Source organism: Hemiscyllium ocellatum, chromosome 40 (genome assembly GCF_020745735.1).
Source record: "Hemiscyllium ocellatum isolate sHemOce1 chromosome 40, sHemOce1.pat.X.cur, whole genome shotgun sequence".
NCBI classification, from domain to species: domain Eukaryota; kingdom Metazoa; phylum Chordata; class Chondrichthyes; order Orectolobiformes; family Hemiscylliidae; genus Hemiscyllium; species Hemiscyllium ocellatum.
The window spans coordinates 14633659-14648658 of record NC_083440.1 but is presented as its reverse complement, the minus strand read 5'-3'; positions in this window follow the sequence as shown (position 1 = coordinate 14648658).

The window sequence follows — 15000 nt, the reverse complement described above, 5'->3', positions numbered from 1 at the left end:
GGCCTAAGTTTTGGAGGGTATTTGAGGTTAACGCTTTCACTGGAGAACAGTGTGTTCATGGAATGCACTGCTTTGGAGGGCAGTTAAAGGAGAACACATAAAAAGTTAAGAATTCCTTGGGTGAGCATTCAGGATAACTAGTCAGGACATCTTTTCCTGAAGAAGGATCGCTGGATTCAAAATGTTAACAAGGCTTTCTTCTCCCACATGCAAACAGACCAGCCAACTTTCATCAGCAGTTTCAGTTTTTCTTTGACATGATTCCTTAAGGGCTTAAGTCTTTATCTTAATCTGCTTTTTCAGTTTAGCTCTGACTGTCCAAGGTTCAAGTATTTGGAGAACGTGAGGTCCATTCAGCCTTTCGAACCTGCACTGTTATTTACATTTTGGGTGCAGGTTCCCAACAGCAGTCTATTCCCCTTGGTGTCCTTAAGATCACAAATCGCACACGTCTCACACCCGAAAACAAACTCAGAGTTTGAGGGAGAGAGTTGGAATGCTGGAGATTGGACCCTTTTTCTCTCCCTCCATCACATGACCAACAGATTATGAATCAACCTGAGGATCATGAAACTGGCGTTCCACCCCAAGACTCGATTTTAGCTGACATTCTGTTTCCTGCCCCCCAACCATATGCCGTCCATATTCTTGTCATGATATCGATTTTTTTCAACAGCAACACCTAACATCACACTTTACCAATGCGTTCTAGAAATGTGGGTCTATGTTCAGAATCTACGTTCAGAATTTGCTGTTGCAAATACAAATAGGACTGCACCTCATGCCGTAGCCATTGTGGTCATACATCACAAAAACAGACCCTTCTGTGCAACTCATCCATGCCGACAAGATTTCCAATATTGAGCAAGTCTCATTGGTCACTATCTGATCGATATCCTATTCATCTACCCATATAGATGTATTTTCAATGATGTATTTGCACCTGAATTTCCATAAACACATCACACTTTGAATGGAAACATTGCCCCTCATGTTCCTTTTAAATCGTAAGCCTATCAAATTAAGCCAATGTGCTCGAGGTTTGGGCTCCCCTATAATAGAGAAAGAAAATAAACATTGGCTATTGTCCCTATCCGTGCCCTTCATGAATTTATAAAGCTTTATAGGCTCACGTCTCAGCCTCCAATGCACCAGGCAAAATAGCACCAGCCTATTCACCCTCTCACTCTTGTTCAAACTCTTCAATCCTAGTAAAACTCTTGTCATTCTTTTTTGAAGGTTTGCAAGATAGAAACATCTTTCCGTTCGCAGGGAGATCAGTATTGAACACATCATTCCATACGTCACCTCACTAACGCCCTGTACAGCTGCACCATGACATCCCAACTCCTATACTCCATCCACTGAGCATGAAGGTATGCTTCCTCACCATTCAGTCTCCCGAAACTCACCCGTATGTTTTCGGCAAAACATCCCAGGGACCGACCATTAATCGTACAAATCCTGCCCTGCTTTCCCTGACCAAAATACAGCATCTTACGTTTATCAAAGTTAAGCTCCATTTGCACATTCTCGGACCAATGCCAAACAGATCAAGATGCTGTTGTGCTCTGAAGTAACATCTTGCACTGTTCACTATGCCAGTTATTCTGGTATTATTTGCACATTTGCGAAACATTGCTGGTATATTCACATTCAAGTCATTTTTATAAATGAGGAAAATGTCGTGGAACCAACACTTGCGCCAAACTGCTGTTCAGAAATGTCGAAAAGAATGTCGAAGTAGTGGGGTGCATTCAAGTCAACATCTCTAAATTGTGAAATGCCTCAGCAGAGTGTAAACGTCGCTCTATTTAGGAAAGGAGGAGGACAGATTAAAAGGAGGACAGGAGGAGACATTAAAATACAGTAAGTACTACATGCATTTGGAAACTAGGGCAGACCCTTGCACTAATCTCTGTTAAGAGAGAGATGATGGATGGTGGGGCAATCCGAAGATCTTGTGCCTCAGCCAATAACAGGATTGAGAAGGAGAATCATTCAAAGCTAACATGAACCCAGTGCAAGAAATGGACGCACGCTGTTCGCATCACGCTGCATTGCAAAGTAGCTATTCAGCCACAAAATACCAAGTCCACATTTAAATGAAAATAATGTCTAGAGTGTCAAGCATGCATTGCTGCAATTAGGTAGGAAGGGTGATTGTAAAAAAAAATCCTTGGAAAACAAGCATCCAAATGCGATCAATGTGTTTGGGAGCTCAAAGGGACAGATTTACAAAAATGTTAAATAGCCTTAAGAGGGCTATAAAACAACACCATTGCCAATTTAGGAGGGGCGTTCATTTCCAGAAGGGAATTGGAATGCATAGAGTTAATATTAATCTACAATGGAACCTTTGTTGGAGCATCCTTCATTTACTAGATCGGGTTCTGGCGAATATATCACAACAACATAAGTTGATGCGTTGGACAACATGGAGTTATACGATGGAGAAAGATAACTGAACTGATAAAAATCTGTTTCATCATTGAGAGCACATGCCACGATCTAAACTCTCTCTCTCTGTTAACACAACGATTATCTTCAGAGACACAGAGAAACACACCGGTTAATTACTCAAAAACAAGAACGAAATTCACCCGATATGCTTTAGCACTTACTGCATACGATTTCCAGAGTTTGCATCACACAATCCAAGGTTACTATTCTACATAATTATATTGTAAATCGCTGAAGCCTCTGATAAAAATGGAGATTTACAGAAAGTTCCAGGAAGAGATTAACTATCCAGCGGGAAATTCTTTTGCTAAGCAATTCCTGCTGAGTCTGTGATGCTGGGGATTCTGCAGGGAACCTGCGGTCTGAATCTAAATCAACGATTGTCTGCCCCTGTGTGACGGTGGCCACAGCATGTTTACGTATCATTGTCAACGGGAGAGTGAAACCACAGAGTATCCCCAGGAAGATTTACACAAAGCCAACGGCGCAAGGAACTCACCAGGAATTGCTACAATTGGAAGGATCACGTAACATATTTTCCGTGCCTGATAAACTGTTTGATACATTTTCTGCACGTATCCCTTTGTGCATGCAATTTCTCTGTACTAACATCTGTGGAAATATATTCCCAAAGTCTTTCATTTATGCCTGATGGCATCACCTGGGGAAGAGTCACGTGCTACACCCTTCAATTGTATTACTTAAGAATTTAAGCAAACAAGAGATGACAGTGAATTAACCCCAACTTGTGACAGAAGATAACTGAGGGTTAATGGATGATGCAAACCTCAATCAGTCAATCTCAAATATTGGAAATTGCATCTATGATGCATCGCAAACACGAACCGTTCCACTCTGAAATATCCTTTGATTTCAATGTCGTCCATCTCTTGAATTGGACAATTTCGTAATGATATTCCGGTTATTAAGTGTCCCTCTGAGAACTGTTCTCCTTAGCCCTGGGTTATGGCTTCCCTGTTAAACAGCGGCTGTTCCATAAAGAGATGACAATGGTTATGGAGATGATACGTTGTAGGTGTCAACAAGTCCAACATCGCAATGCACAGTAGTGTATCAATCCACTATAACTTCACAAATTAAAACAAACTTTTAAACAAGTGAAATTACTCGAAGGATTTGTTCCTCTAAGGTCACATAAGTTTCAAACAATAAAGATTCTCGGGCAAGTTTAAAGTGTTCTGGAGATTTTTCAGAAGTGACCCTGAGAAACAGACAAGCTGCACAGCAACAGAGGGGCATTAATATTTCTCAGTCCAGAATGTGATGCTGGAAACGCACAGCAGGTCAGGTAGCATCTGACGATCAGGAAAGTCGACGTTTCGGGCAAAACACATTATCAGGAATATTTTTCAGTTTCCCATTGTATTCGCAACATTCCGTGAAGAAACCTAAAACAGCTGAACAATGAAGTGATGGTGTCGTTGGAAGAGAAATGGAGAAGTGGGGGCAGGGAGGGAATTGCAGTGACAAAGATGTAGAAAGTGTCAAAAATAAGTATTGTTTAAGCTGTTCTCAAATTTGTCGGTGAGCTCCAGTAGTGTTGGGGAAGAGGAATTTAATGTCAAGGCTGATAAAGGACAGAAAACAGAGAATGCGAATAAACATGCATTTTTCAAGATTATCAGGCCCGAGTTATTGGGTGCCACAAGGAACATTAATCAACACAAAGCTATTTATAATCTGTATCAATGACTGAAATGATGTGACCATGTGCTTTCTTTTCTGGAACACACTGTTCGATGAGACAGTAAAATACAAGGAGGACACAGAAAACCTGAAAAGGGGAACTGCAGGTTCAGTGAGTGAGTGAGAGAGAAATAGTCTGTGCAACCTAAGCTAGAGAAATCTCAAGTAATGTTCTTTCATTTAAACCTTGAAAGGATTTCAGGCCATTCTTAGATTTATAGATGATGATCCTAGTTCTCGTTCAAAGAGCAACAAGATACCTTTCTGTGCAGTCGTGCCATCAATTTCAATTTTTTTTCTTGAAACTGGTACTCCTCTCAGATTTTTCTGTGATTTAGGAATACAACCATGGGTTTGTGTGATTTCATCATTGAAGCGCTGTTATCCAACTTTCATTCTCGAGAATCTTTGCTGCACTGAAATGGACATGCACTCCCCAGCCTTCATCATTCTTGCCTTTCCCAGTTTAATGAAATCAACGTCGATGCTGTGTTCACAGCATGTTTCTTCAGTGGACAAACCTAAAACAGCTGACTGAAGGTCTCCTCCAGGATCATCACTCCTGACTTGACACATTCCAGACTCATAAGTTGACTCAGGAGTGCACCTGTTCAAGATGTTCAAAGGGCAGTTACAGGACATTTTGCGGAGCGTTGGGATGGAATGGGAATGGGAGTAAGGGCAGGAGGGAGTTGTGCAAAATGAAGATCCAGAGATCTTACCCCATATTGGCATCAACAATGTTTGTTCATGAAGTAACTCTGCAGAGGCCAGAAATTCAGGAGCAATCACACTTTATTTACCAATGCAAAGCCTTTAACAATAGCCTCTCAATGTGTCAGGTATTCAGCATCACAATATCCCTTTTGTTTCACCCTGCTATGTTAACCAGGTCTCCCTGATTGGATCAGATTAGCAGCCCCAATCAGGGAACACATATCCTGAGGTCCATTTGTTTGATCTGATGACAATCACTGCAGGTGGAAACAGTGATGAGTTCTTGAAAGTAGAATTGACGTAGCTGGACAAAGAAACTGAAAAGCTCATTAGGCCAATGAACGTGCAAATATAAATACATGGTAGCAGGAGGAAGGGCCTTGGAAGTCTCAAAGAACAAAGAACAAATACCCAGCCCAGGAACAGTCCCTTCGGTCCTCCAAGCCTGAGACGATCCAAACCCACTGTCTTAACCTATCGCCCAATTCCTAAGTTTCTGGATCCCTCTGCTCCCCACCTATTCATGTATCTGCCCAGACCTACCTTAAATAAATCTACCATCCCTGACTCGACTACCTCTGCTGGCTATGCGTTCCAGGACCTATCATCCTTTGCATAAAGTACTTGCCCCGTGTATCCTCCTTAACATTTTCACCTCTCGCCTTGAACGTGTGACCTCTCGTTATTGAATCCCTCACCATGGGAAGAAGCTTATCTCTACCTACCCTGTCTATAGCCGTCATGATTTTGTAGACATCCATCAGTCTCGACTTCTTCTGTCGTGTCTGGGGCTGGTGCGATTTGAAAACATTGAAAAGATGGGTTTCATTATAACGGGCTGGAAATTACTAGCCATCAAGGGAAGCATGGTACTGCTGTTGCGGAATACTGAATCTAATCTTTCAGGTGTCTGGGAATATGTGACCTAACTCAGTTTGCAGGAAAATGAAGCTGGCCACTTGAAATTGAAATTCATTAAGTGAAAGAGAAAAGCATCAGAAACACGTTCTGGATCTTCATTGATGCTGTGGTTCAAAATCAGAGTCTTCAGGAGCAAGCACCTCCCTCACATACTTCACAGATTCAGAGGCAGGGTTCATTCTGGACCGTTACTTTGTGATGTTCGGGGGATACTCAATAACATGTCCATTAAGTGATATAGTTACTGTCGAAACCACAACCATTTTTTGTGTTGATGCGTGAGACACTTAAGTGGAATCACATTGGAAGGACCCAACAATATTTTGAACTGTTTTCAAACACCAAAATACTTAAAGCCAAGTTCACAAGTAGAAGGATTAATTTATTATATCTCGCTATATTGATTTGACGCAAGAGCACAAAATGTAAGCATGCAGCATTTTGTGACACATTCTTCAAAACCATGAACACACTTCTACCGCAGAAAGCCAACCCCCGATCATATTTTCAACAGATACGTGGTGCATGAATTTGCAATAAAGACACAGAAAAGTGGAAGATGTAATCCGGGCATTTGCACACTTGTTGCCACATCTCAGGCCTCGATCTCAAATTGAAACTTAGAAATTGTTCCATTACTGAAAAGAATGACATGCATTCTCCAGCCAAAGTCCATGCTGATCCTATAGGAGAACTACAAACTGACCAACGGAAAAAAAATCAAGGAGTTAATTGCCTCACTGATTTCCAATCGCTCCGCTTCCTGGTTTCCATAACATTCTTCTCTCCCCTTCTCCATCCCTTGCTGGCTCTTTCAATCTTCCTTCATTCACAATCTCTCCTTCCAATCCTTGCAGCCTCCCTCTCTTCTGTCTCTATTATCTTTTTATCTGCCTCTTGGAAATTGCAGCCTGAACACCCGAAAATGTGGAAGCAGAATGTGATCATTCGGCCCTTCGAGTCTGTACCATCATTCGACCATCACCCTATTCTCAAGTCCTTTCCCTGTAACTGATGACTCCCTTACTCATCCAAAACCCTTCTTATCTCTGCCTTAAATCAACGGAATCACTAGCTACTCACTGCCATATCTGGCAATGTGATCAATAATTTCACACTCTCTGGTTGACGTAACTCCTCCTCACTAATATCGATAAATGACCTCGAGGACTGAAGGACTCATCAGGGACTGTTTAGCAAGTTTGCAGATAACACTAAGATTGGTGGAGTTAGTTAGTAAATGCGACTGTCAGAGAATGTAGCAGAATATATATATAGCTTGGAGAGTTGGGTGGAGAAAGCACAGATGAAGTTTAATCCAGCAAATGCGAGGTGATGCATTTTGGAAGATCCGATTCTGGAGTCAACTATTCGTAAATGGAAAGCCCCTGGGAATTAATGTACAGTGTGGTAACACAGCTCGATAAAGTAGTCAAGAAGGCTTTCCTTCATTTGGAATGCTGTGTACATTTTTGGTCACGACATTAGTAGAAGGACGCTAGCTAAGAAAAGAGTTTGAGTGGATTAACATTTTTTCATTAGAAAGACGGCAGTTGAAGGGGGAATCTGATTCACGTCTTTGAAATCATGAGAGGTGGAGGCAGGATGGACAACAAGAAGGTTTTCCTATCGTGGAGAACTCAATTAAAAGAGTCATGAGTTCAAGGTGAGAGGGGAATTGTTTAAGGGGAATATGCATGGAAGTTTCTTTCCACAGAGAGTGGTATGTGCCTGGAACGCATTGCCAGTAGAGGTGTAGAGGCGGGCAAAATACTATTATCTACGATGTATCGAGATAGACACATGAATGGGCAGGGTGCAGAGGGACACCGATCATTGGAAAATAGGTGACTGGTTTAGATAGGGATCTGGATCAGCGCTGGCTTGGAGGGCTAAATTTCCTGTTCCAGTGCTGTGATTTTTTTTTGTTCTTTTTTCTTCGTTCTCACCTCTGTTCTAAAGAGTCATGATTCACTCTGAGACAGTGCACTTGCATCCCAGTCTCCCATTGAAACGGAAACAGTTTTCCCACACCCACTGTCTACAGGCCTCACAGTATTCCGTACATTTTGATCAGATGCGCCTCTCATCTTTCGAAATTTATCGACTACAGATACCAACTGCTCCTCTTATCACAAACCCCTGATCCCCGGGATGTTTCTTGTAAATGTCCTCTGGATCCGTTACAATGTTAGCACAAACGGTTTAAGATGTGGGGCCCACAACTGCTCACAACACTCCGAATGCAATCTGACCAGAGACGAGTACAGTTTCAGCAGTTCATTCCTGCTCTTATATTCTGGCTCTCTTGAAATGAGTGCTAACATTGCATTTGCCTTTCTAACTGACAACAGAACCTGTATGCTAACCTTAAGAGCATTCTGAACTATGATTCCCAAATCCCTTTACTCTTCAGAATTCTGAAAGTTTCCTTCAATTTAGAAAATGAATGCACCCATCTCCGCCAAACTTGACTCAAGCAGCCTCGACCTGTTACTCTTCCACTATCTCACACATAGCGACATCTTGTGTCTTCTTCCCTATTTCCAAACTGGAAACTGTACGGGTGGTGATAAGAGTTATAAGAAATACATAATGCCGGAGTGATTCTTCTACAGACGTAAAACAGTACTGAATTCACCGGAAGGCATCACAAAGCAGAATTACAGTGTATGGATGTCATCATAGCTGACATTAATCTACATTTAATTAGACAAACAAAACAAGGAATAATGCTGTGGCCAACAATTTCCTGAAGTGCATGTGCAATTTTGATTTAGAAAAACACATTGAGGAAGAAGGGGACAAGCTATTCAGATTGGTAGATGTGCAATCAGTATTAATTAACAATCTTAGTGCATTTGGTAAAAAGATAAAATTTGGAATTGCTTTTTCAGATGCAGAATGACGATATCAAAACTGAACGAGAATCCTGAATCTAAATAAAGAGAAAAAGACGGGATTGATGCATAAATTGGCAATGATGGATTGAAGGACATCAGTAAAACGTTGGCAGTAGATAGGCAATCGGCAATATGTCAAAAACGTATGAATGTGTTATAACAATTATTCCTTCTTTCTGGTGCAACATTAAAACAAGCAAGCTGACACTGAGCAGCCCTAATTGATTGCAGAGATGACTGGGAAGCTTGTCTATTTCTACCAATTAATGGAGACCGCACTAATGATGTTTGTGCAGAGCAGTCTAGTGCAATTGCAAGTTCCTTCCCCAAGCCCAGTGTTGACAGCACGTCCCAAATGTAGGCATGCAATAAGGCTCGTCCAGTTCCAGGTTGATGAGATAGGTATCCACCCGTCTGTCCCACACAAAGGCCATTACATCTCTGAGGAGCACGTGTCTGTCAGAGATTATTCTGCCCGGTACAGCGGGGTGAATCACCGATCCCAGAGCAGATCTGCCCCAGTTGGCGATGACCAAGATTCAGCAGTAAAATTCGTGGCCAAATTCACACTTCCTCTCTTTCGTCTTACCACTTGTAGATATGGATGATGATATCTTTCAGCATGGATTCGTGTAGTTTACCTGCCAGAAAGAGACTGTCAAGTACATCCAGCTGTTCCTGCCCAATAAAGTCCCACAGAATTTCACTTCTCGACTTTTGTTTTCTTTTCGGAGGACTCAAGGGCCTTTGTCATCTCATCCCAAGATAAAGGTTGGTCCAGTCTCTCCTTTTCCATGCCGTCTAAGACCTATGCAATCGAGGTAAGGATGGAAGAGGAGACCGCTGTGTCTGTGTCATGCTATCTGGTATAAAATAATTTGCTGATCTTTAGGATGTCAGACTAAGATGACGTCATTAAGCCAACGTCTTCTTTCGGGCTGATGACCAGAAAGCTCTCCCTGTGCAACTTCTGGAAGAAGAAACGTGAATACGTATTATCCAACTCCATGCTATGAAGCCTTGACCAGAAGGTTATCTTGGTCGTCTCCATTGTCTACAGCAGGAGTATGTTCTGGAAGTTTTTCTGCAGTTTGGACAGTTATGCACCTCTCTGTCTTGCCTTCAAAACACCTTTGAGAATAAAGAATCACTTAATGTTTTCTTAAACTGTCTTCCAACCGCATGCTGCAGACTCAAATAAGAGCTTCACAATTCTTGAACCTCAGCTTCCATGTTCCTTTGCCAGCCCGCTGATCATCCTGCAGAAGGATAAAGGTTTGACGTACTGCACAGAAACTGGAAATCTGTCCACGAGTTGATCAACCTGTTTGGTCACGACCAAATGCATCGATGCTGCACGATACGTCCAATATGCAAAACGATTTATATAAAAGCACGTACAGCTTTCAATGCACAATAGTATTTATGTGATAACAGTATTTAAGAATGAACACAACCAACTTCACTGCAGAATACATTTATATACTAGCAGCTCCAATGCACAACAACTTACACATCTAAACTGAAACAGTACCAGTACACAATAATATTTACGAACAAATACAGTTTGAATACATATCAATATTTAGACAGAAGTACGAACAGCTTCAATGTGCACTCATATTAACCAGTGAACACAACCAGTTCCAACAGAGAACGACATTTATGTGAAAACAAGAACAGCTCCAATGCACAATGCGACTTGTATAAAATTGCAAACAGAACCAGTTCATGACGATTTTTACTTTGAAATGCGAAGTGTTCCAATACAGAACAGGATTTATAAATGGACACAAAGTGCTCCAACATATCATAATATTAGTCCATTATGTATAAATATATATGAACATGTTTTTTATGGAAGTACACGTTCGGATAACATGCAATACTGCATCCGAATAATTAGAGGTTGGACGCGAATGTAATGTAGCCAGATTTGAAAATAACAAAATTATGTGGGAAGGCAAGTTGCAAGAAGAATATAAATAGTTTACACAGAGATATTGACAGGTGAAGTTGGTGGAGAAAGCGAGGATTGCAAATGCTGAAGTACCAGAGTTGAAAAATGTAGTGCTGGAAAAACACAGCACGCCAGGCAGCATCCTGCTACTCGAATGCTGCATGGCCTTCTTTGTTTTTCCAGGTGACGTTGGTGGACCAGTCGTTGTCAAATAGGATATAACGAATTATAATGTGAATTTGCTTATTTTAGTAGTTTGAACGGCTGAACAGAGTAATATTTAAATCGAGAAAACCTGCAGAAAGCTGCCACACAGAGGGACTTTTGGGGGCAAATGTGCACAAAACGCAAAAACCTAGCTCAGGGATGGAGCAGATAATCAGGAAGGCTAATGATATGTTGTCCCTTCTTTCAAGAGGTTCAGAGTACAAGAGTAGAGAATCTTACTGCAACAGTGCAAAGTACTGGTGGGGCCACATCTGCCGTTTTGTTCAGTTTTTGTCCTCTTATTTAGGGAAGGAAGCTCTAACATGCAATATTTGCAAAATAAAATCACAATTAGATACAACTTACAACAGTATTTAGATACAGACAAAAACATCTCCAGTGCCGATCTATATTTCCATTCAGGTACAAATGTCTCCAACACACAAAAGTCTTCATAACTCGACACAAAATGCACTTACATACAACAATAGTCACATTTCGGTAAAAAAACGGCAACATACAATTATATTTACATACAGACACAAACATTTTAGACATAGAACATAGAACAATGTAGCGCAGAACAGGCTCTTCGGCCCTCGATGTTGCACTGACCTGTGAACAATTCTCAGCTCGTAGCCCGACACTATCACAAAATCATTAATGTGTTTATCTAAAGATCGTTTAAATTTCCCTAATGTGGCTGAGTTGACTGCATTAGCAGTTAGTGGGTTCCACGCCCTTACCTCTCTCTGCCTTCTTCTTTGTAATGAGAACAGACCCAAGTCTCGCAACCTTTCCTCATTTGACCTTACCTGCAGACCAGGTTACATCCGTGTAAATCTCCGCTGCACCTTTTTCAATACTTCCATATCCTTCCCGAAATATGGAGACCAGAACTATAAGCAATATTCCAAGAGTGGCCGCACCAGTGTTTTATATAGTTGCAGCATGATGTTGCGGCTCCAGAACTCAATCCCTCCCCGAATAAAACCAAACACATCGTATGACTTCTTAACAGCAGTATCCACCTGGGTGGCAACTTTCAAGGATCTATGTACATGGACTCCAAGATCCCTCTGCACATCCACATTACCAAGAATCTTTCCATTGACCCAGTATTTTCCCTACTGTTATTCTTCCCAAAGTGCACCACCTCACGTTTAGTTGCAGTGAACTCCACTTGCCACTTCTGAGCCTAATTCTGCAGTTAATCCAAATCACCCTGCAAACTGTAACGTTCTTCCACACTGTCCACTACTCCATCGATTTTAGTGTTGTCTGCAAATTTACTAATCTATCCACCTATTTCTGTGTCTAAGTCGTTTATAAAACTGACAAACAGCAGTGGTCCCAAAACAGATTCTTGTGGCACGCCACTAGTAAGCGGACTCCAGGCTGAATATTTTCCATCAACCACCACTCGCTGCCTTCTTTCAGAAAACCAGTTTCTAATCCAAACTGCTAAATCACCCTCAATTCCATGCCTCTGCATTTTCTCCAGCAGTCTACCAAAGACTGTAACATTATCAAAGGCTTTACTGAAGTTCATGTATACCACGTCAACTGCCCTCCCCTCATCTACATGCTTGCTCACCTTCTCAAAGAGCTCAGTGAGGATTGTGAGACACGACTCGCCCTTGACGAAACCATGTTGACTATCTGAAATTAAATTGTTGCTTCCTCGGTGATTATAAACCTTGTCTCTTATAATCCTTTCCAAAACCTTTGCTACAACAGAAGTAAGTCTCACTGGTCTATAATTACCTGGGTCATCTCTGCTGCCCTTCTTGAACAAGGGCACAACATTTGCAAAGCTCCAGTCCTCTGGTACTAAATCTGTAGACAATGACGACACAAATAACAAAGCAAAAGACTCTGCTGTCTCCTCCCTACCTTCCCAGAGAATCCTCGGATAAACCCAGGGGACTTGTGTACTTTCACTCCTTCTAGAATTTATAACATCTGTCTGTAACTGACCTTGATCCTTTCTAGTCTAATATCTCTTACCTCATCCTTCTCCTCTATAATATTCTCCTTTTCCTGACTGAAAACAGATGAGAAATATCCGTTAAGCATCTCTCTGGTCTCCGCAGGGTCCACACTCAACTTCCCATTTCTGTCTTTGACTGGCACGAGCCCTACCCTAACCGTACTTTTATTCCTTTTATTGCATGAAGAATTTGGAATGAGTTTCATGGAGCATTCAGAATAAAGTTGATTCATGCATGGTACAAATTCATATCACAAGAATTTTAAACTGATTATTCTGGGTATTCGCACAGGAAACATTATAAACATTTCCAGAACATGTAAATAGAACGGAATGCATGAAAAGGGAAACGAATAGCACAGCAGATTTTTCGACAACAATGAGAAGAATGGAAGTCAACGCAAGACTAAAGGTACTGTATTTAAATGAATGCATCATATGAAACAAAATAATTGAGCTTGTAATGCAGGATGTAATTGGCACATATGATGTTAAGGGTATCAGTCTGATGCATCTACAGGAGGTTTGGTGCGACGAACTATATATCCAAGGGTACTCATCCTATCAAAACGACAGTGCAATGAGCAGAGAGGTCAGCTTTGTCTTATTTGTAAAAAATGAAATTAACTCTGTAACCAATGGTAGCAGATTGATATAGTGTTTAACTTACTGTCTCACCGTGGCATGGACTCGGATTCAATCCCTACATGCCGTGTTTGTCTGGTTGGCGTTTGTACATTCTCACTGAGTCTTCGTGGGTTTCCTCCAGGCATTCTGGTTTCCTTCCAACAATGTGCAGTTTAGTTGAATAGACAATGTGAAAACCACGATTACATGGACAGGGGAGAGGAGGTTAAACCGGTCGGATGTTCATCAGACAATCGATGTGCACGTGTTGGGCCGAATGGCCTGTCTTGACACTGTCGAGATTCTGTGATTCAACCGCAAGAAGTGATATACAGTCAGAAGAAGTAGAATTTATGTGGGTGGAGCTGAGAAACAGTATTGGAAGAAAAAAGACAACGATGCAGGTTGAGCACAGGCCTCCTCCAAGTAGTCAGGGCGTGAGGCAGGAAATGAATCAGGAGATAGAAAAGGTATATCAGAAATGCGCTATTACAACAATCGCAAGGAAACTCAATATCTGATGGAGAGGGGAAGTTAAGTTGAACATAGGTTTCGTCCACAGGATTTTTTTTTCTTGAGCACCTTGCAGTGGTAGAAAGTGAGGACTGTAGATGCTGGTGAACGGATTCAAAACATGTGGTGCTGGAAAAGCATAGTTGTGAGGCAGCATCCGAAAATTACGAGAGTTGATGTACTGAGCATATGCTCACCATCAAGAATTCATCTTCATTCCTGATATACAGCTTATGCTTGAAACGTGGACTGTCCTGCTCTTTGGATGCTGCCTAAACTACTGTGCTTTTCCAGCACTATACTTTGTCACGTTGTAGTAAAGCCAAAGAGAGAACAGGAAACGCAGTATATGGTTTGTGTATGTGGTCGACGTGACTGGGGAGCATAACATGAAGGAACATCGTCAGGCAGTCACCTCACTACAGTCCAATTCACCCTGCAGTTTGAGAAGGAGAAGCTAGAATCTTATGTCACGGTATTTCAATTGTGTAAAGATAATTATGGTGACATGATGGAGGAGCTGGCCAGAGTTGATTGGACGTAGAGCCGAGCAGAAAAGAGAGTGGAGCAGCAATTATGTTAATCTCTGGGACTAATTCAAGAGACAGAACAAAATTTAATCCCAATCGATGAAGGAACGTACAAAGGCACGGATAAGGCAATCATTACTGACAACGGAAGTTATAGACAGCATACAAACAAAAGCACAAACTATAGTGAAGATTACTGGAAAGTAAGAGGATTGAGAAACCTTGAAAAAGCCGCAGAAAAGAACTAATAAAAGCAATAAGGAGGGAGAAGATGAAAAAGGAAGGTAACATAGCTGGCAATATAAATGAAGATTGCAAAAGCTTTTTATATGTACGAAAGGTAAGAGAGAAGCAAGAGTGGATATTGGACCACTGGTAAATGAGGCTGGAGAAGTAGTGATGGAGATCAAGGAAATCGGGAAAGGACCTGAATGGGTTATTTGTATCAGTTTCCACACT